General features: G+C 44.6%; 1 protein-coding gene across 6 annotated transcripts in view; it reads right to left on the bottom strand.

The window, feature by feature from the left end:
* ZNF423 (zinc finger protein 423) overlaps positions 1–22,795 on the bottom strand; it is a 235,714-nt gene that overhangs the window by 120,443 nt on the left and 92,476 nt on the right. Inside the window, exon 1 of one of the 6 annotated variants that reach the window (XM_075434007.1) lies at positions 18,986–19,105. The exons of 4 other annotated variants lie outside the window; for them this stretch is intronic. The gene's annotated coding sequence lies outside the window, so the exon portion shown is untranslated. Of the gene's footprint in view, positions 1–9,759; positions 9,849–18,985; positions 19,106–22,795 lie in introns of those variants that run through there. One more of the 6 variants, XM_075434006.1, reaches the window with a different exon arrangement.

Here is a 22,795-nt window from a genome sequence, read left to right as displayed (position 1 = left end):
ATCTAGGTGCTAGTGCTTAGTAAAGCAAGGACTATCAAACCCATTTTGCAAAAATCCAATGTGAACTGCTGCTCTCAAACAAAGAAGGTCACCCAACCAAGAACACTTCATAACAATGAAACAGAACAAAAACCCCTCCAAAACACACATACATCCTTACAAAGGAGTATTTTAGAAATACACCAGTCACCCCTAAAAACCATTCCCTTATTGCTATTTGAAAGCTGAAGTGAAATCCTTTTCCTAAACAAGGAGCTGATAAGGTTTGCCGCATCTCAGAATTACTTCTAGAAATATGGGAAGCAGGAATTATTTTTAGTGCAGCTGAGAGGCCAGGCATATTTCAGGCAATCTCCCAGAGCCTGCTTCTATACCATGTGGGACATAAACCCACAAACTATGAAAGAACCCAAATCAGTCTTGTTTTCTCAAGTGACATCCATTATCCCTCATCTGAGAAAATTAACACATGTATCCAGAAGCTCAATAAACTAAGCTCAGAGCTAAAAGTCTAGGATTAACTCTTTCTGCTCACAATAATTGCTATCTTTTAAGTCAGCAAACTACTAATGTATTCTATTTTATATTCAGTGTTTCTACCATTTAAGCAAACAGGGGCCTCAAAATACATTTACGCTCAAGCGTAGTTTCAAAATGTTACAGTACACAGGGCAATCGAGAATTTCCAAATTCCAAACAGCTACAGAGATATAAAAATGGAGATACAGAAGGGCCATTAGACCAACACATGCCGGTTTGGGTAGCATTAGGAAGAGTGTCACAAAATGAATAAAAACCAGCTTTTGTGCAAAGTCTCGTATTTTTTGACATCTGAGTTATCCACTGTATCTAGCAGTAAAATGCTATGAATGTTAAATATAGGCAACCTTTGTTGCTCTGCCAGCTTTTTCTACACCAAATGATCATATCTGAAGATTTCTATTCCAGGCAAGTGTTCCGGACTTTCTTTTGTCTTCCTGATCTGCCAAAAGATAGGATATTCAATGGATCAGATATACATTTTGTCTTCTTTTTGCTTAGGTTAATAAATTTGGCAGTCCATAAATCTGAATGGTACTTATTCTGAAGAGTTAAGCACAAATACTTGGAATGATTGGTAAACCTGAATTGCCTACCTAAATACACAGAAAACTCCAGACAGGTATCAATTCCAGACTGAGTTTTACTACACTGCACACACAGCCCTGCACTGAGACATGCTAACGTACGTGACGAGGTATCCAGACAAAAGCAAGGAAGGCTTTTGCCGACTCACCAAGCACATTGTACTTGTTTCCAAACAGTGCTGTGGGATGGCTAACTTAGGCAAGCAGAGAAGAGCGAGCCACAGTCTGTGACATTAACATATGAACAGTCAGGCAATTCTCTGCAGTCCTCGTGTTATTCCTCCCAGCATCACAGAAACGGATCTTGCATCTGGTGGCATGTCCTTCTCAGGGACATTCTGCTAACTAGCTACCCAGCAAGAGTGCAGGAAACACAGCGTCTGCAGAACAGCGAATTCTGAAGCAGGGGTAATAATAATAATCTGATCATTATCCCAGTGCCTTAAAAATTGGACCCCTTGGCGAGAAGCCAAAATAAAACATCAAAGGGTGCCTCCACAAGCTGGGCTCAGAATCAACATTCGGGTGAGAGCCCATCACCGACTTACCCTGACAGCAAGCAAGAAAAGTTGGAGACATCTGCTTGGAGGCCAGGGGTCAGGCTGGTCGGGGCCCACGCAGCACAGCACAGGATGGAAATGTGCGTATGTATTGGGTGTACGTGTCCAGGCTTTGGTAGCAGGGGGGCTGCAAGAGGGGGCTCCTGTGAGAAGAGGTCAGCGGGTGCCCTGTGCTGGACACAGGCAGCTCCGCAACAGACCCACCACTGACTGACCATCACTGGACTGACCATAACCCCCCATTTCCCAGACCTCCTGTGGCATAAATTAAAATGAATTTAATTTTTCCCAAGTTGAGTCTGTTTTGCCCATGACATTAATGGCTAGAGCAATCTCCCTGTCTTTATCTTGACTCACGAAATTTTTCGTCTTATTTTCTCTGCCTGTCCTGTTGAGGAAGTGGAGTGAGAGAGCAGCTGGGTGGGTGTCAGGCAGACTGTCCAGGTTAACTCAACACAGTGTAGCAGACTGCAAAAGCCTCTGCAAAATAAGAAAGACTAAGCAATATCTAAATCCGTACCTATGTCTTTGTGGGCCTGAATTCATTGCTTTCCTGAGAGTATGTATTCCATTAAAAACATTTCTACTGGTATTATGAAATGCAAGAACTTGCAAACAGTATACTACTGAACTCCCAAACTGGATGCTCTGGTTACCATCATGAAGCTCTCAAGGTCAGTGCTACCTGCACGCTAGTTAGATATGCATGCTACCTTGGCTGTGTTGGGGTTCAGCTGTGCTGAGGGGTAACTGAGATGGCTGGGCTTTTTCATGGAAGAAGGGAGCAGCAAGTTGTTCCACAGACAGCTTAGAAAGAAAACCAGTACATCAGCAAATGTACCATACCATGTGAAACACTACCCAGACTGATTCAAAGACAGGTTTCTGTGTGTGCTGAAGCAAGGGGCGCCAAAAAGCAAGAATACTTCTAAGTTGCTGGAACTTTTAGAAATCAAAAATCTGCCAGTAAAAGAGAAACCTCCATACTTTTTTACTATAAAAGAACTTTGATTTCTTGGAAAAATCAATAAGAGTTGATTACTGAAAATGGCAACATGAACATAAGCACCCTTCAGGCATCTCTCAAGTACCTCTGCAAATCATACGGCAGTGCTAGGCACATGCTACTGCTGTTGATCACATCCTTTCCCATGCAACAGAAGAGCTTTCTGGAGCTGCAGTGGATGAAGAAACCACCAAGCTGAAAAGAGTACCTTTGCTAAACAGTGCTGCTCACACCATGCTCATGGCCTGGCTGAGGATGTCACAGAGAAGCTGCTTTCAAAACCCGGTCACAGGGATTACTCCAGCAGTTGAGACAGATGAGGCAAGCAGTATCCGTGGTGTCACAGGGCATGGACGCATTTTTGATAATCTGTTGAAGAAGACCTGATCTTCTGGAAAGCTGTGCCAGGATACTCAACAGGAAAACATATTCAAGATGTCTGGAGAACTCAAAGTGTCAACAGTCCTATCACATGGATTTACACACTCACACATGAGGCCTCGTGATGTCCCTTTTTAATATATCAGTATGTATCCTTGTACTAATCTCAGCCTAAAACCCTCTTGCAAGGTCTCCATGAAGCTGCTGAAGTTAATTAAAGACTATCCATGATGTCTCATACATCTCTATTACATTGGTTCACAGCAGCACTTTGTTTGTGGTTCCTTTTTCACAAAAAGATAAAGCAGCCTCCATAAAATAAAGGACTAATTCAAGCCTTCAAACAAAAGCAGAAGTCCAGACTTCTTGAATTGGATGGTATTCCTAGCCTTCGTAGTGTGACCAATGAACACCTAAGTGAGTTGAGCTCTTTCTTTGCCCATAGAGGGAAAAGATGAATGTTTTGACATAAAGCATTTGCCAGACACTCTCCAAAATAGCCCTCAAAATGGTGCTTGTAACTATTTTCCAAGTTCCAGCAAGGGAGGGGAAGGGACAGGACCATCTATTCTATCATCTGACCGAGGAAACAAACATCTTTGGTAGAAGTTGACCTTTTTTTAACCAAGGACCCACATGCTTTTGAACTCTGAATGGAAGATACTTGGTTTGCAGAAACACACATTTATGCTCCTACAAGGATGTGACAGAGCCTTGTAGATGTCTGGCACGATCAAAAGGAAACATGGCAATAATATGTCAAGTCACTAATTTTTACAGCCTTTTCCCAATGCAAGTATGTGTAGGAGATCCAACATTCCACCGACCCGTACGGTTCAGCTGAGGAATACTTTTGCCAACACATGGCCCCTTGAGAGTGAAGGTTGTATTTTGATTTTTTAATCACAACTGCTTGTTATTCTTAATTACTTGTTACTTCCATTACAGTATGAAGCTTAACCTGACTTCCCCTGGGAGAATACAAGTCATGAAGGTTGTTTCCTTTTTGATAAAAGGGAAAACTTTGTAGAGAGGGGGGACCAGGGCCACCTTACAATCCACACCAGCAGAATCAACTCTTGGGAGCAGCACAAATCATTATGTCCCTTCTTGATATTGATATCTATCTTTGTCAAATCTTTCATGACTAAGCAGCATGTAAATAAACTATAGAGAAGGGGTAGGACACTACAGTGCACCTATTTGACAAATAAAAAACCAAGAAACTATCTTTTCCCATGGACTTCCTAAAACAAGGTTTTGGAAGAAGATATATTGAGTCTTACCAGCAGAAACAAGGGCTCAATGGGCCACAATAAGGATATTTAACTTCTTTTGTGAATCCAAACCAAACATTTTCAAACATAACAATTTCAGCAGACACATGAAAAAAGGCCAATTGAAATTTTCCTAACAGTTGTTAAGTCAGACATTTTGTTTATCATAATGCCACATCTACGAGCTAATGCAAGCCATAACCCCGAAGGAAGCCATCCATTTCACATTAGCTATATCCTCCCCATCTCGGCCATGGGTTTTTTTACTATGAAACAGCAATATCAAGAGACAGCTCTGTACTTCCTCACAGTTGCACCCCACTAACACAAGGATTTACTGCTGCACTGAGGGAGCCAGATGGGAGCCATACTGCTCTTCTTTCCTGTCCCCGTTTCTTACCAAAGCTGAGACATTAAACGGGCAGTTCCCCTTAAGATGCACATGTATCTACAAACATCTGGCAACTCAACAGCCAGTGGCTCTCAGTATGTTCTATAATTTCTCAGGTTTAACCTGTGATTCGGCTTGGATCCAGGCTGTCAGTGATTTCCAGAAGTAAGAGCTACAGCACTTGCCTGATAACATTTTCATCTGTGCAGACAAGCTGTCTGCAGTTGTAAACAGGAGTATGAATCTGCTCAAGCGTATTTCTAGGCATTAGAAAGCACAAGTCCAAAGGCGGCTCCGCAGTCTCTGTTCATTAGAACATACCGTGTCACTCCACTGGGAATATTTATAATGATGGGCCATAATCCACTTAACATCTTCTGACAAAGTCTATCAGTCTTTAACAACTTTGATTCCAGAAGTTCAATGGCAACAGGGAGGAAAATTCATAGGAAGTACCTTCCACAAAAATCCCCCTTTACAAACGTGCGCACCCTCTATTAGCAGACATGATCGTCACTCATGTGTACCTATCAGCTCTGATGATAATTGCAACCCACTTGACACTTCTGTTGAAAGGCAGTATTACCAACAAGAAATCTGATAAATATTTAACAAAATCTAAATTAAATAATTCTATTTATCTTGAAGTCACCATCTCTAAAACTGTTTCAAAATATTTGTGTATTAAAGAGAGAGGGAGGGGGTGAGGGAACCCTGTTTCTTAAACCAAAATGACTGAATCACTGCATTAATGAACACAACTTTTTTATTTTTCAAGTTCAGTGAAAGAATGCCATCTATGCAAAATTTTGATCCCACATTACAAAATAATTACATGATAATTACACGAGCATTAAGATGTCTACCCCCCGAGTAAAGCCACTGCACCCAACCGCTAACTAAGGCAGGCCTGGAATGTTTCAGCTTATTAAGAAGAAACCCAGCATTGAGCAAAACCTCCAGCTGAAGCAGATTTCCACTCTTTTACTCCTCTGATTTCTAATTAATAATTAAAACATGTTCCTTTCTTTGGAAACCCAATTAGACTTGCGCATCAGTCTGAAAACAAACTTTTTTTAGTAGCTAAGCTACTTCTCATGGTTTAATGGGGCGGCAGGAGTGTTTTCTACACAGCTCCACTGACACAATTCATTTATTTCTTTCCATTCTACAATGGATATTGTAATCTATCCCCAACAATATAAACATTACATTTGCACAGCTAATTAGAATGTTGGCAGTGTGAATTAGTGACCCTCTGATTTCTTCCAGTCAGGGCTGCCCCTGCTGCCTGCACTACTCAGGATTCACAATTAGGCAATTATATTTTCAGCATCTTTTTCCCACTCTAATGCTACCTCTGTCCTCACATTCAGTATGACCGTATGCACTGAACAGAGTTGTGTTGTTTATTTTGGTGGGGAGCGGGGGAAGGAAGGGAGGGAGGCAGGGAAGCAAAGTGTGTCACGTTCAATCCTTTTCCCTTTCAACCTCTGCTAACCCGACATCAGAGAATGATCGAGAGTCCGGGAGACTGCAAATTATCTCCATAAATGTTTTAAAGAAGTGATTATGCAGAGTGCGTAGGATATATATTCTGACTGGGACTGAAGCAAAGGGAAAGAGGGACAAAACAAATAAATCCTGTCCCCGGGTACAGCAGGCTGGTACTGAACCTCCACGCAGGGCCGCGGTCACCGAGCTGTCCCCAGCCACAGGACAATGACAAATTGGAGAGAATTCAGAAGACAGCAACAGAAGTGATTAATGGGCTGAATGGACTGATTTATGAGGAAAGGCTAAAAGGTCTAATTATATGTATCTTTGTTAAAGAACAGCAAAGGAGGGTGCAGGAACTGCTTACAAGGGGTTCACATACGGTAAACACCCTTACCGCATTCCTCCGAGTGCATTGGGAAGGGCAGAAGGAGATCAGAAAACAAAATTTTACGCTAGCCACCAGGAAGACATCCGCAATAAATGCTACAAAAGAGCTGCCTCCAATGGGAAGGACTAGAAACCTCAGCATTCGAGAGCTGTAATGGACAAAGCACTAAGAAAATACACTGCAGGGGATAATGTCTGTTTTAATGTTGATGCTTGTTTAACTCCCTGACTAATGTACACTGTGGAGGCATAGCATCTTTGTTAAAGCACAGCATATATATCTGAGTTCTCCTCTGCTGTGAGAAGGTCTCTATTAAAATCACTTATTATTAAAGGCCCTGCAAACATTTTGGACCAAGTACATGCCACCCCGTATCGGCTTCCAATCCAGAAGATCCCAGAGTACCAGTAACTGCAAAATTAAATTTCTTAGATCTCAAATGTTCTCAAATGATAACCCAGTGGTTTCAAAGTTCTGTAATCAAAACAAAACCAACCACCCCCAACCTAGACCATTTTTCAGAATAAAACCCTTCTCTACTTTCTTCTTTAAATATGGAGTCACTTTTATGTACTAGGAAATCAAGTGTTTAAGAGCAAATTAACCTTGGCATTTGTGTGACTGAAGAACAAAAATAAATCAAGAGAACCAAACTGTTAGAAGTAATGATCCTGATACTTATACCCAAGTAAATTAGGAATACTGCCATTGAATTAAGCCAATGGAAACACACTGAAGTAGAACTGGTATAAATTAGCAGAGGACCAAGCCAAACATAACCAGAGCAACACATTTCCAGGCCATGTGCAGAGCTCAGCCCAGGGAAAATAATTTACAGTCAGCTCATGGAGACGGGAAGCAATGATGGCAGGCGCAACAGCTCCATAGCTGCTGCAGCACTAGCAAGCAAAGCTGGAAAATCCACGCGCTGCTGGTCCTCTCCGCAAATCACAACAGAAACCAGTCTAGACTGTAGCACTATTGGCAAATCATTGTTTGAAGAGTAATTCCACCTCCAGTTTTGCACTGCCACTATCCACAAATATAGCAATACATACTGCCTGTAGAGACGTGAAACGTTTCAGCTTGTACAGCGATCTGTCCATCATCTCTCCCATGCATGAGACTACACACAGCCTCAAGCTAGCACAGCTGGACCTCCAGGTGCCGGATTAGGAGCAAGCGAAAAGGTCCTTTTCCAAGAAAAATACAACACTCCTTCCCCCAATCCCTGCTCACGTGCATGTGTGAGAACTAAGCAGGCTTGAGGGGCTGTATTTATTCCCTGCTACATGATCATTAAGCTCTACTGTATAGATCTGATTCTGCCAAATCCTGTCACTTAATGTTTTGGATATATAAAAAGAGATCAGGGTGAAAAATACAGTAGAAAACAGATGCTTTAGACTACAGGTTGTTGTGGTTTTTTTCCAAAACTACCATCTCCTTTGCAGTTTTATTTATTTATTTGGTAATCAAAGGAACGTGACAACATGTTCACTGCCATAAAAAAGAAGACAATGGTTTTCCCAAGCTTTGCCATTTAAATCCATTCCCTTCCTCACTGAAGAGACAAAACTCCCTCTCTTTGACAAGCCATACTGCCCCACCAGCCAAGGAGCAGTACACAACTGTCAACAGCACACCAGCAGCACTGATCGGAGACTCTGTGCTCTGCTAATGGTCTCCTGGGTGCATGAGAGCGGTAAAGAATTCAATAGGTTTGTGCCTCAGTTTCCTCATCTGTGAAATAAGAAACATAATACTGAACTGCTGTGCAAAGTTTGTTTAAAATGTCACTATGGAATGGAACAGCCTTGTGTGAGTAGTTCAAGCTGAGCTTTCAACTGATATCACAAACATTCAACTGAACTTTGAGTTCAACTTCTCAATTGACACCACTAGAAAGATTTATACAAAAGCTTCACACATCCATGAAACCGAGCCCTCTTGTGTAGTTTACAGTACATTAAATCACTATACATCAGCACAGGTTTCATGGCTCTTAGGACAGTCTGCGGAAAGCACTGAAAGCAGAAAACTCTGATAAGAGTCTGGAACTAAAATAACCTCAACCCTACTGCAACTATCAACTCACAAAATCTACGTATTACAGCAACATTATTGATCTGTCTTGAATTGACCAAACACTGCGGTTCCAGAAAGAACGTAAAGAGTACCAGGAGTCTTTCACAAAACTTTTCAATGTCATTTTAATTTGAAATTTGACAAGGCCCAATAACACTTGCTGTTTTCAGCTTTAACTAGCCACTGGGTCTGTCACCAGTTCACCACAGCAGAAACTCAGTGATGCATTAACACTTTTCATTACTAAATTCAAAACAGTTTCTCTTTTATCAATGCTTCAGCCATGTTGCCTTGTTAACCCAGCTTGCCAGAACAAGCCAGTCTTGTCAAAAAAATCTTAGCCCCAGAAAGACTTAAAAAAAATCTTTACATTTGTCTTTGTTTCTTATGTGTTTATTTCTAGAGCATTTCAAATTATATTTGTTTAAAAGAGTAGTGTATCTAAATCTTTTTAGGCACATGTGTCACTCACCAACATGATTTTATCACAATGAGTATGTTATTAAAGCTTAACCTTGCACTCAGTCACTAATCAAAAACAATTCAGGCAAACAAATCAAATGTTCCAACTTAACTAAAATCTCCTCCTCTTAAGCAACAAATAAAGCCTGTCTGGCTCTCAGGGAAACTTGCACCTATCAGCATACCCTCAGCTCACTCAAATCAGGCACATTTCTTAAGTCTAAATTTAGCGGCTTGCATTTCTTCAGAACTTTAATTTCTGAGTACTGTGTTGACCCCGCCGAGACTGTTGATGTGCCAGATCTTAAGGTCGCAGTCATATCGAGATTCATTATTGGCAAATGTGAGAAGCGAAGTCACCGTGACGTGCAGGCACGCAGTTAGGAATAAACACACCAGCAAAGGCATCAGGCTTTCAGAAGCTGAGATTCATCTTCCAGTAACACTAGCAATGCTGTATCTCACACATGTGCTAGTGCCAATGAGTAGTATGTTAAGCTACTTAACCAGTGGAAGAGGAGAAAATGATAAAATCTTACATACGCACAGGAAGATTGATTTCATCGAGACACCACTTACGTGTTCAAATCCCTCCTTCAGCGGAAGCAGAATCAATCACCGAGTGCTCATTTTTGGACAGTATGAGACCGTGCCTTCACTCAGAAAATACGAACTCCTAAAACGCTGCTGTGCCAGCGAAATGCCTTAGCAGCAAGGACACCTGTGTCCTCTCCACGCTGGAATCTGCTGCTGAGTTACGGCAGGCAGAATGGCTTCGCTGGTGGATGACCAGTCCTCATCATCCTGGTGAAGGTGAGCATGGTGCAAGCACCACCCGTTTTCACCACTTTTCCTTGTGACAGAAGACGGAACAAATTCTTTTTCGTAAACGCAAGTTTAAAATTTATATTATAACACCGAATCCACCAAGGCTGCCAAGAGACATTGAACTCGTGGGATCTGTGAAAGTTTTTCACACCTGTGTTTTTCTCCTGTGCCTAATATTATGGGAGGCACTTTGGAAGATTTTACAATGCAAGTTTCAATGAGACACTTACAGTCTCCCTCAGGCAAATTGTCACAGCTGCAGAGGTCTGCTACCCAGCTGCCAATCAAGGCAGGCAGGGAGTATGTGCAGTGAAATCACAAAAAAGGCAGGCTTCATTAGACTGCTGAAACCTAACTAGAGGCTATCTGGGCGTGCTCGAGCCCTTAAAACAGGGTGGCTTTGGAAAGAGGAATTTTTTTCTTTCCTTTCGAACTCAAGAAAAGGCTCCAGTACTCACTGAGGAATGTGTTGGTGCCAACTTTCGCCCTTCTAATTTCAGTGTTTGTTTTGCTCTGTCTAAAAAAAGAAATTACATCGTCCTACAAGCTTTTATTATTAGATTAGCTGATATAGCTGGAAAAAGTGGACAAGATTACAGGTTCCATGTCCCTCTGCCAGATCTCAGAAGTGTGTCGACTTTTTCCAGCTCTAGAAGCTGCTCCAGTAAAACATTATTTCTTTGTACTACCTTTTCTTCCTTTATATTTCCTTGGCGCACCAAAGCTAAAAAACCCCACTGGTATTAGGGATAAACTGTACTGGAAGAATTGGAAGAGAATTTTTCCTCCTTCACTCCGAACTCAGAAATATTCTGAAGGAACCAACTGAATTAAAAAGAAAAAAGAGAGAGATTGGCAGACAAGGACAAAAAGTTCAACTCAAATGATAATCAAGTGGGAAATTTAAAAACACACGGAAACAAGTGGCATATTGTAAGTCATTTAGCAAAGTTAATTATAGGTATTCACTACTTCTGGTCTTGGCCCCTATTCAGCAAAGTATTTAAGCATGTGCCCAGGTTTAAACAAGCACAGGCTCGAAAGCCTACGTGTCCAGTCACGTGCTGAAGTTAGGCATCTGCTTAAGTACTTTGCTGATGCAGGACCGTAACATATTATAAGAATCGCCCTGAAAGTTATCTAATAAACAGCTGTTATTTTAAGAACTACACAAACATAACACCCATTTTATGTCCCTAAAAGAGCTGGTGTCACAAGCGTATAAATCCACATCTAAAATTGATTCAAACATAGAGGTGGGTATGCATACATACTTTGTGAATGAAAATAAAAAGGCAGGCATTAAACTAAAACATATCAGATACATCAAGCTGCATATTATCCTCTCTCCATTACCACACTTAACCTTTGCCATCCTCACTGCTTCTTTGTTATTTTTTATCGACAACTTGTTATATTTTGCCTAAAATGAATTCTCCCAGAAAAACAGGGACAATGTTATAGGTGTTTTTTTAAATTTGTGCCCATTTTAAACTGCTTCTGAACATGGAAAATAGCGACACAATGTTAAAACATCGGTGTTTAAGTGGCTGAGCAGCAGACCTCTAATTTTCTGAATTTCCAGCTAGTCACAAAGCCTGCTTAAACAAAAGGCACTGGGGAAAGATGAGCCCCCCTTCGTGGCATTTAGAGTTAACTGGGTGCGGGTGCCTCGAGTCTCGAAGTTTGAAAATTCTGGGCTACCTATTTACAATCACAGGTGTATTTCCCCGAGTGAATTGTGCTGTGACAACTGAACCTTGCAAATGTCACCAGGCCTGGCTGGGCAGGGCGCAGGCAGCAGAAGCAGAGCCATTGTTGCTGGGGCCCGCGGGGAGGAGGCGCCGCCAAGGCAGATGGGGACTGCGCTAATGCGGCGTCTCCCCAGGGCAGCCCCCCGGTGCGGCGGCCTCCCCAGGGACACCCCAGGGATGGGGCTCTGCCCGCACCACCTGCCTCCCCGGGGCTGCGGCGGGGCACCACAGGGACCACCCTGCACCGCGTGGTGAGGCACAGGGTCTCACAGGTGCCACCCCAAAAAGCATGACACAGAGGTGCCGCGGATGCCACCCCGGACAGCCTGGCTCAGGGGTGCCCCCCAGATGGGGTGGCAGAGGGGTTTCTGCATGTGCCACCTCAGATGGTCTGGCACGAGGGGGCTCCAGCCTCGATGACCTGCAGCAGGGGTGCCACGCTCCTTGGCTCCTCGAAGCTGAGTGCAGCTACTCTGCTCGCTCGTCCCGTGATAGAGATGCAGCGCGTGGAGACATAACGGGCTTCTGCGATTTCAAGACAACAATAAGAACCTCCAGCCCTTCTCTCCTGCTAGTGTTGCTAATAACCTCCATATTGTCATCCATCCTACCTGAGGTAACAGTTTATAAACCGCCACCCGCAGCTTGTCCCTTATAGTTTATTAACATACACTAATAAACAGTATGCTTCACTCCCACTGTGCTGCCAAGTGAAGCCAGTCAGAATAACTGCATTAGCTTTACTGTTCTTTCTCAGCACATTTTTCCCACATGGGAACAATTAGGACAAACTCCCTCCAGATTATATTCAGAGATCCATCATTTTTGCAGGAAATTAATAATAATAATAATCTTTCTTGCAAATGCATCTGTAGACATCTACAGAAGATTAACCTGACTGACGTTACCAAAAGTGATAGGCTCTTAACCTCCTCCGCAGTTCTCCTGCATGGAAGGGGTTAATGCTGCCCAGACTCCGACTTACACCTATTATGCTCAAGTTTAAAAATAAGATGTGAAAGATGCATTATGTAAGGCCAGTAATGCTATCCTGCCCATCTCCTGTTTTGGAATTAAAGATCATCATTGCTCACATCAAAGGGGCTGGGTGAGAATAAAAGAAAAGACAGGAACAATGAAAATAGCTACCCGACACAAACCAGATCAAAGGACCAGGCACAGAAAATGAGGAGCTAGGGGGTCCTTTAATTACTGTCCACATCCTCCAAGTCATGTGGTGAAAAAGAAGGGAAAAAAGTTTTGAAGGCCACTGGGTTTTGTCTTGCTGTGGCTCCTGTTTCCACAGTCTGTGCCAGTTCCCTACAAACTGCTCTGCTTTTTTTTTCTTTTTTTCATTTTATTGAAGTCATATAGGACTCCTGGACTCCCAAACTCCTCCCTTATGCCAGGAGGAGGAGAGGGAAGGAGGGGTAAGAGGGGCAGTAGTGGAGATAGTGTATAGTAATCGCCTGAAACAATTTCAGGAGGACTGCTCCAGGCAGCGCCCCGGGAGCTGCTTTGGGAAGGAGAGATCTGGCTACCTGAGGCTAGTCTTTATTTGCAGGCCTCCCGGGTTGAGAAAACTTCAAATTCACATAGGGCACTGCTCCATGGGGCAGCAGATCAAACCTGGCTACTAGCTGTTTGAGCTCAGCAGCAGAAAAAAGGATTGCTCTGGGACTGAGCGTAAGTAGAAGCATGATTAAACTTCAAACATATCCCCCCCCCCTTTTTATACACAGCAGACAGTTATGGCTAATATTTCAATATGGACTTTAAAAATACACTGCAGATAACTTACTCCAGCATGCTGGCTGTGTGTTTAAAAATAATAAAAAATTAAACTAGCTGTATTACTGCAATGAAGTCAAACGTTCAAGTTTACCTTTCATGAATCATTAAGGGAATGTTAAGTTATTTAAAGGGATCTCTCTTTAACTCAGCTGTCAAGATTAAAATTTGGCTATTTGACCACTGATTGGACTGACACATCGCAGAATTTGCTTCCTTTTATTTACATTTAAAATGTGGTGCGTTTCTCCCTAATTACTCTTGACTTATGCTTATTTTTAAAGGACAGTATAAAAATAAGTGGCATAAGGAAATAACAGGACAATGATTTAGAAAATCATGCACAAGAAGCTGACCAAACTTTCTATGGAATGATAGTGCTGTGTCACTTTTAAAAATATTTTGGGAAAGAATAGCTCCGGGATGTTCCCAAGAAATGGGTGTTTGCCAATATGGATGGTAGCAGTGGACAGAGACAGAAGTTGCTGAAGAGGAAAATGTATTCCCGTCTCAGGTCAGTTTGCCTGGATTTACGCTGCATGCCAAACTAGAGCATGAAAAGCATTCAAACAGAATTTTGTAGACTTTGAAGAAGGCAGCTAATGTCACCAAGACAACATCTAGAAAAGAGAAACACAGGATACAAAGGCATCCTTCTCCCCATCCTATTTACAGCTTGGAAACTCCTTAGACAAGCAGTAAGGATGATGTTTTAAGTGGTAATTTAGCCTCCAAACTCCAATGAGTGCCAAGTTACTTCACCTTCTTTCTGATTAAAGTTGCCTCCATCGTTCCCTGCTCTTGGACACTAACACGCAGTGAATAGCCATTCTCAGGAGGACAGCTGAGAACTAAATTAAGCAAATATGGACTACAAAGCTGCTTTCCAAAGTGGGCATCCTGCCTAGGCTCGACATCTGAGCAGCATGCTAGGTACGTGCACCAAGTTCCAGTTAGCTGTCTTGCAAACATCCGCATTGGGAACCCTGCCCAAGCAAGCCTTCAAAGCTACCGTAGCTCTGGTGGGATAAGCACGGGAGCGGTGGGACTGGGACATTTGCCTCCTTGTTACAGGTCTCAAAGTATCACTTTATCCTTTTAGATAGCCGTTTGATTGAGTGCGCTTCCCTTTTGGGCTTAGCCCCAAATGCTAAGAACAGATGAGATGGTTTAAGGCAGTCTCCAGGTAAAACATGAAAAGGATGCTTAACATCCAGCTTCTGACGAATAGCTGCACTCAGGGAGCCACAAGGGCTAGGGAAATAAACACGGTCAATTAAATGAACTGATTGAAAAGAAATCAGAGACCACTCTGGGGAAAATCTGAGATGCAGTCATATAGCCATTGCAATCTTTTTGGAAGGTGGTAAATGGGGCAAAAGCCAGGAAGAACTGGAGTGCCTTACTCATTTGGCAAAAGGTGGCTGCCATAAGGAAGGAAATAAACTTTAAAGGAAATAAAATACAAAAAAAAATCCATGATGGGTTCAAAAGGAGGTTCAACCAGCTCACTCAAAGCCTCTTGAAACCTCAGCACTGGGTGGGGAATTCTAGTGGGAGAAATACAGTAAAGGTTCTTCAGCAAATGTTCTGTCCTTTCCATAGACTGACAGATGCTGAGTAATCTTCCAAAACACTCCAAGATGAATTAACAAGAAGGAATTAATCAGAGAGCCAACTAACAGGGATGGTCCGGAGTAAGACTCATTTTTTAATCTCATCAGAAAAATACCTACATGCTCATTCGTGGGAGGAAGTAATTTTCTGATAGTTCAGATATTTCTGATGCAGTTGTTCAAAAGGCCTCAGGAAGATAGTGGCATGACTGAACAGGACTGCCAGCAGCAAAGAGCCACCTCCACTTTGTGTCTTCCCTTTGCATCTTTGACAGTAGATGCTGTCCAAGCATCTACTTATGTGTGCTTTTGTCTCGGCTCTGAGCTCTATGCCATACATAAGTGAAGAAGGCTAAGCACGAATGGAAAGCACACTTCTTCCCTAGATAAGTAGTCTGGAAAGGCCATAAATGTAAAAGCAGGCTGTTGAGACAATGCCAGTGTATCTAAAAATCGAAACTAATGAGCTCAAGCTGCCATCACTAGGAGCATGTGTGCGTTTTCCTGTCTCACTTTCTGGAAACCCATGGGTATTGCTGCAAAGGGAGGGTAAGTCCTAAAGTGGTCTCTGACTCTAATTCAAGACAAGGGCGTCTTGCAGAGCTAATTGAGTTATTTACCCAAGGAACCCAAGCTACATTTGCTGTTGGGATTGGAATTCTGACCTTGACTGAGGAATTCAACTACCTGGTTAATTCTCATTTAACTTTGCTAGAACAGAGCACTGCTCATTAAGCCTTTTCAAACTGCACCAGAAACAAAACTGAAACTTCACATCGCACTACAGGTTTCTTTTTCGTGAGAAGGATCAGTCACAGAATATTTTAGTTTGGAAGGGATGTATGGAGGTCACCTCTATATGAACTGTTCCTCAAAGTTATTTTGATGCTACCACAAGAAAGTCACAGGGCATACTGGAGAAAATTTAATCACTTCCCCCCACCCCAACCGCCCGATACTTTACAAGAAAAACCACTCTAACAGACTAGCTCCTGGAAGTCCATCTGTTGCTGGGCAGAGAAGATACTACCTCGCCATGCTTTCCAGAAGCAGGACATTTGCTTCCCAAGTCCATGTCCATGACAGTGCCTCAGGGAGGTAACGAGGCAGCCATCGATGTTGGAAAAAGCAGAGCAGTGCTCAGTGGTTGACAGAACTGCCTGGCCAAAAGCACAGAAACATAAAATAGAGTATATGTATTTCTTCCTTCTGCTAAGTTTCTGATTTTTGCAGTGTGGAAGATACCATCCTCTGCTGAACTTAACTCATTTCATCTTACAACTCTCATTTCTTCTCCTGAGTCAACAATCTTAGCCTTTGTGTTTCACTTCTTAGTTGCTGCTTCTGGACCCACTCTATCTTTTATTTGCCTTTTCCCCTTCTTCCCTCTCCACACTATTTTCACACTTCTCATCTTCCTCTTGCCAGTTACCATCTCATCTCACATCCTCTGTCCCTATCTCTAGTCCTGTTATTTTATTCTTCACCTCCCTGATTTCAAGCCCATGCTCACTCTCTTTCCACCTTCTCCTCTACCTTTCTGTCATCTCCATGGTCAGAACATACAAGTCTATTCCTCCCTGAAGTCATTCACCCTCCTTGCCAACTGCTTTGTTCACCAGCTCTGTGAATCCAAGACCAAGGTTAATGTGGGGCTATAAAAGTGATATAAAAGAGAGGGTGAATGCTTGGCAATCAATTGAGAGACTGTTCCCAACATAATGAAGATCCAGGCAAAAAAAAAGAAACTTTGTCAAAATTAGAAGAAGAATTTAATGCACATTCCAAGATTAGGAAAATGAAATTAAAGACTACACCCTTCAGAAAGGCACTATTGCTCAGTCAACCTTCCTTCAACTCGACCCTAGATGAGCTGAAAGAACAACTTCACAACTCTCCTGCACGCTTGCATACAACTAAAAGACAAAGCATAGCTCTGATGCTTAATTGTTATACATACTGCTAGAATACAGTACTTATGTACGCAGGGCTATCTGAAATATAAATTAACTGATGCCTTACTGAATTTACCCTCTCATACTCATAGGAGATACATACTCATACTGATAATTTTTGCATAATGATTTTTACTCAAAACCTTTAACTTTTTAATTCTAAAACATTATTAAAGACTCATGTGAGGTTCCTAACACAACTATAAACCTGATGAAGTCTGCAACCAATCCAACCATTTCCCTTTGAGTTTAACTTGGATATATTCCTGCATGCTTCCACAGCACCAACTTAAAATAACCTGGTGAATTTCCTCCTTATTCTCCAGGGCAGATGTAATGTTCTGGCTGTGACTTGAGTGAAACTCTGTGAATTATATGGCATGAACAACCCTGATTTCAAAGTATTCACCTGAAGAACATGCTACACCTTAGCGACACTTTTGTCTGGTAATAGGCACAACCCTCACCCAGGAATGGAAGGAGACGTGGGCTGCAAGACCTCAGGGGCCTGTAACAAAGCGGGGAAAAGGAAATGTCCCATGAAAGCAGCAGTTGCTTCACTCATAAATGTCCCAAGTTCTTACCAGAGGGACAGAAATCATTTTGTTGGCGTTTCCCTCTCCGTTCTTCCCTTTTGTGCTCCCTCCCATGCTGATATTTCCCCTCCAGCCACCACCACCTCCCAAGAAGCTGCTACCCTGTTACTACTCTCCTACCGTCACTGCTACAGGAATTCACCCAGCTCTTCCCCTACTATGTTATTTATCTCCTGCTGTCCATGTCAAAGCTAGGATGTGCAAAACAAATATACAAGACTGTTTCCCAGTGAACTACTCTCTTCTTTAAGGTGTATCTTAACATACAGCTGTCTCTTTCAAGGGAGAAATCCTCCTTTATCCACTATCCTACCCAACAACATGCCTTTTTGAGCTTGCTCTGGGAAAGGCAAAGAAATGGGAATCCAGATAAAAGTCACTTTTTAAACAAACCTTAAGACTTTGTTCATCAGCTGATGCTCCACTTGAAGCTCAAAAGAAAAAGATGCCACACCAATGTCCCTACTTACAATGGTTTTGAGAGGTGGCCTGTGGGCAAGAGCTTGCTCCTGCTTCAGGGGACTTCAGGAAAGGCACCTGTGCCAGCCCCTGGGACAGCTGGTGCAGAGCAGGGTAACCTCACCGCTGCATGGATGCCCCACGCGTGCACAGGTCCAGCGTGTGGAGTCAGGCCTGCATTCCCCGTTCCCCGGGGTGCTGGGGAGCAGTAACCCCTCATGAGGGCCGCTCAGGCCGCCCAGGGCATGTGCTTTAAGTTAGCCGGCATCATTCCCCCTCTGCCTCCAGCCCAACTGATGAAAATCGCCCTGCTTGCAGGAAGGAGGGAAACGCAAGCAGAGAGCGGGTGCCGCCAGCTGCTTCCTGAGCCGAGCGAAACCCTCCGCCTCCGGCAGCCCCGGCTCGGGCACGCAAGCCCGGCGGTGGGCAGGCTGCCTATGGCCACCGCGAGCACGGGGCCCGTGGCGCAGCTTGGGCACAGGACAGGCAACGACAGCGACACGGGAGCAGCCATTGCCTCACACCAGCGCTCACCTCAGTATCTGCCGACTGCCCCGGTGTCCACAGCCTCCCCCCTCCTCAGAGGTACTGTCCCCCGCCGTGCCCTCCGCACAGCGCTGGCCTGCCTCCCTGCTTCCCGCCACAGCCACCATGTACCCCCGCCCGCGCCTCGCTCTGCCCGCGGCCTCCTCCCTCCGGGCCCCGGGCCTGCGCCCCCACCACGCCCTTCCCCACACCGCCCACTGCGGGCCCCTGGACCCCTCCACCCCCCAGAAACACGCGTGGGTCGGGAGAGCAGGCCCCACCTCAGCGTGCGGAGCCCGGCGCGACGCTCTCAGCGTGGGGAGCACGGCGTGACCCTGCGGCCGTGGCAGCTCCGCTGCGGCTGCACACGGGCTGAGGCGCGGCCCTGCGCCCCGCACAGCCAGCGCCCACACCGGAGGCGAGGCGGCACAGGAAAACCCACAGCCACCACCGCGCCTCGGCATGGGACTGCGCGGCCGGCGGGGGCTTTTTGTTTCACTTTTAGGTTAAAACCTGACCCCTTTTATTTCGGGAGCTTGTTCGTGAGAGGCCTGCTCCTCCAGCTGCCTGCAGCTGCCAGCTCTCACTGTCCCACAGACTGACCCACAGCCCGAAATTCGGCATCAACCCTTAGCACAGGAGACATTTTTAAAATCTGTTCCCAGCAGAAGCAGATTTTGTCCTTCCCTGCGCTCCTCCTGGGCAGCACTGGCAGCTCGGAGGGTGCCCAAGGCCAGCAGCCGTGGCTCATCCTCCCGCAGCGCAGCCCCGGCTGCAGCCCCGCTCTCAGCAATGAGCCGGAGCATGGAGGAGCACGAAGGCGGGCAGGCGGTGTGTGGGTGTGCAGTATCTCCAGGAATTTTACTCACTTTTCTCTATCCAAATAACCTCACAGTGCTTTTCACTTCTGCACTTGCTTTCCACGTTGCTGTCAGCACTTCTGAGGCCAACAGGCTCAGAGCACTGGCCAGCCTTGGTAAGGCCGGAGGAGCGTGAAATGGGTCCTCCAAGCACTGTTCTCGTAAGACACCCGACTGCCCAGGCGCAGCTCGTCAGTTGTCATTTAGGCAGAGCAGGCCAGTGTCACTCTGTCAGCCATATCGCAGTGGCCAAAGAGACCAGACCTCATTACATTTGCGGGTTTAATTATACTGGACTATCAAAGAGGGGAGGTCAGCAGCAGTAACCCAGTAGGCTCTCAAGCCTACGAGGAGAAAGGAAAAAAATCTTTTTTCCACACAAGGACCCTCTAATCTCAACCACGTCCCTGCCTAAATTGATCAGCCATGGCTGCATTGGCATTAGGCCAAAGTTTTTACACAGTGCCTTGAAGAAAGTCATCTTTCTTCGCAGCTGACTTCCCCTTTCATAACCAATGGTCACGTCAAGGCAGATCACCAGCTCTTTCAGCAGAGCAGAGCCATTAGTCTGTTGGCTAGGATATCAGCTGTGATTCACAGCTCAGGGCTTCAGAATACCCTTCTCCTGCCCAAACAGCCTGCAAATGCTCCACCGTTTCAGCAGTTGAGAAAAATCCCATGAACTTCAGCCCACGCACAAAGATATCTTCTGTTGCTGCTCTAGGGAAAACACAACAGAGCTCCAGTGAAAACCCCACCTCTTCATGATAAAATAAACCAGAGTGTCTTACCTCAGTAAGGCCCATTCATTTCACCAGCCCATCCACACATGCCCTTGTTCCAGGACGGGAACCAACAAAATCACAGCAAAAGTCAGTTGCGGTAATCCCTGGTTAATATTTATTTCCCAGGTTAGGTTTTTTTGTCCTACCGAACGTTTGATTTCTAGTCATCTGGCACTACAATACTGCTTGCCTGCTCACCCTACACAGTGTTGATATGGGAAGAAGAATACACTGTTAGCGCTTGCAAGGTTCATTTAAGCTATACAATACCCTCAATACTGTCTGGTAATTCTTAGAGAATGATTTTTAAAATGGGTGAAGAAATGTCTTCCACTAAAGAAAGAAAAATCTAACGTGTGAAAAAATGCCAGTTTAGGTCTATGGTGTCATGGTCCACAGGGGAGGCTTTTCCCCCCTCAGTACTAATTACCTACTAGGCAGGATACAGCACTATACGTTAAGCACCATGTCTGATCAAGCAGAAGACTTCTTTAAATGGTTTACTAGTTATTAGGTATCCTGCACTCCACATGCTGTGCTGACATAAGATTTTACTGCTTGTGGATGCAATTGCCAAAGACTAAAAAGTATAAAAGGTTTTACTTACTTAAAGCACACAAACTACTACTGCTTCTGAACACTGTGTTGGGGGAATCCCCTCAAAAAGTGAAAAAATTCTGGTTGACAGGTTGCTAGTGAAAAAGGTCCAAACTGGCTAAAATAAACCTGGAAAGTAACCGATATAAAATACCAATGGCATGAATCTCTGTTTTCCTCTACATACATCTTGTGCTACAGGGTATGAGGTTGTGGTGGTGAGCAGGAGAGGAAGAAGAGCTGCAGAAACGACCAATGCATGTACACCACGCATTGGAGTCCCCAGATGATCCCCTTCTCTGGTGTCACTGTCTGCTGGCTTTGTGGGCAAAATCGACCTCTCATCCCCGGCAGCCAGCAAGCACACAGCCCGGCGACCTGACAAAGCCATTGATTTTCCTCGTCCCTAAAAGCACGCTCCACTGAGCTCAGAGCCGTGCGCTTGTAACTTTAAGGGGGGTGCATTTTATTTAATTGTGCCTTTTCTTGGCCTGAATTTCCCCCAAAAAGCTGAAGAGGGCATGTGCTTATTATCTTTTAGTGCAGCATGTGCTCAGTGCAACCTGAGCTCTTCGGATACTTCAGTCTGAAAATTAGAAAAAAAATTAATTGCGAGGAAAAACAAGGCTGCTCTGCGACTTTGATTCAATCAATTACCATTATCTTCCAGCGCAGCCCTCCCTCCCGCCCCCGGACCAGTTGTGTTTAACTTTCTTTGCCAGTCGCCGCGGCCCCGCAGCGCGCTGGCGGTGCGGCGTTGGCGGCTGGCTCCCGCGCGGGGCCCTTATCAGGCGCTCCCAGTCAGCGCCAGCCCCGCACAGCTGTCAGGGACCCCCTCCGTCCCCCGCGTTATCTGCCGCCGCAGGCCTCGGCCGGGCGAGGAGGGGGCCCGCGGCCGCCACCGGCCTCCCCAACGCCCCCCGGACGGGCCGGGCTCTGCCGCCGGCCGCCCCGCTCCCACTGAGCCTCCTCTGGTGAGCCCGAACCGTCTGACGAGAGGCAGGAAAAAAACCGCAAATTTAGATTAATAAAGCATTTGTTGATTCTACAGAAACTTAGCAGGCCCCTAAGAAATCCATCAGAGACCTGTGCAGCTCCAGTAATTTTCTGTTATATTATCTTTCTTGTAAAATACTTCCCCAGACAGAGCCCCCAAAGGGGTTCAAATATCACTGTGACTAACCGAAATCAATGTGCACTCACCTATTGACATTTTTACATAGTTTTTGGATTTAGTATCCGGCCCAAAACACAATCAAATCTTCTGCCAAGGAAATAACAGGCACTTAGCTAGTCAGCTATTAGTGTTACAAAGGAAAAAATGTGGGCACCCAAGGGAGATGGGAGAGACGGCATTGACGTCAGGGGTAATTGGGTGTCTGAGAGAAATTGCCAACGGCTGGCCAAAACCCCCAGAGGCCCACACAAAGCCGAGCTGCAACTCTAATAAAGGAAAGTAAATTCTAGAAAGGGGCTTTGCTGCAAAGAAGCCTAGCAGGAACCAAAAATATCTCCCACATACACAAACACACACACATACACACAAATAAAAAATACAAAATACGTTTAGGAGCTCTCTTTCGCACATCTGGTTTAGGCTAAAGTGCTTTCTACTTTTTTTCCAGGACCACATGGATTTTTACGTTGTACCGTATGTTCACCATCTATTTTTATAAACAGAATTCAGGGCTTTAAAGAAACTTATTTTTAATTATGTGGTTTTAAACTACAATCTCTCCATGACCCACTCTGGCACCGTTAGGAACAGTTTGGTCTTTTCTGTTGAAAACCCTGGACTTCCACAGAGAATGACAAGTTGCAGTGGCAATGGTTAAGGAGCTGTCCGACT

The sequence above is a fragment of the Opisthocomus hoazin genome, chromosome 12 (genome assembly GCF_030867145.1).
Source record: "Opisthocomus hoazin isolate bOpiHoa1 chromosome 12, bOpiHoa1.hap1, whole genome shotgun sequence".
NCBI classification, from domain to species: Eukaryota; Metazoa; Chordata; class Aves; order Opisthocomiformes; family Opisthocomidae; genus Opisthocomus; species Opisthocomus hoazin.
Note: the sequence above shows the minus strand (reverse complement) of the source record. Positions and strands in the feature narration are given on the sequence as shown.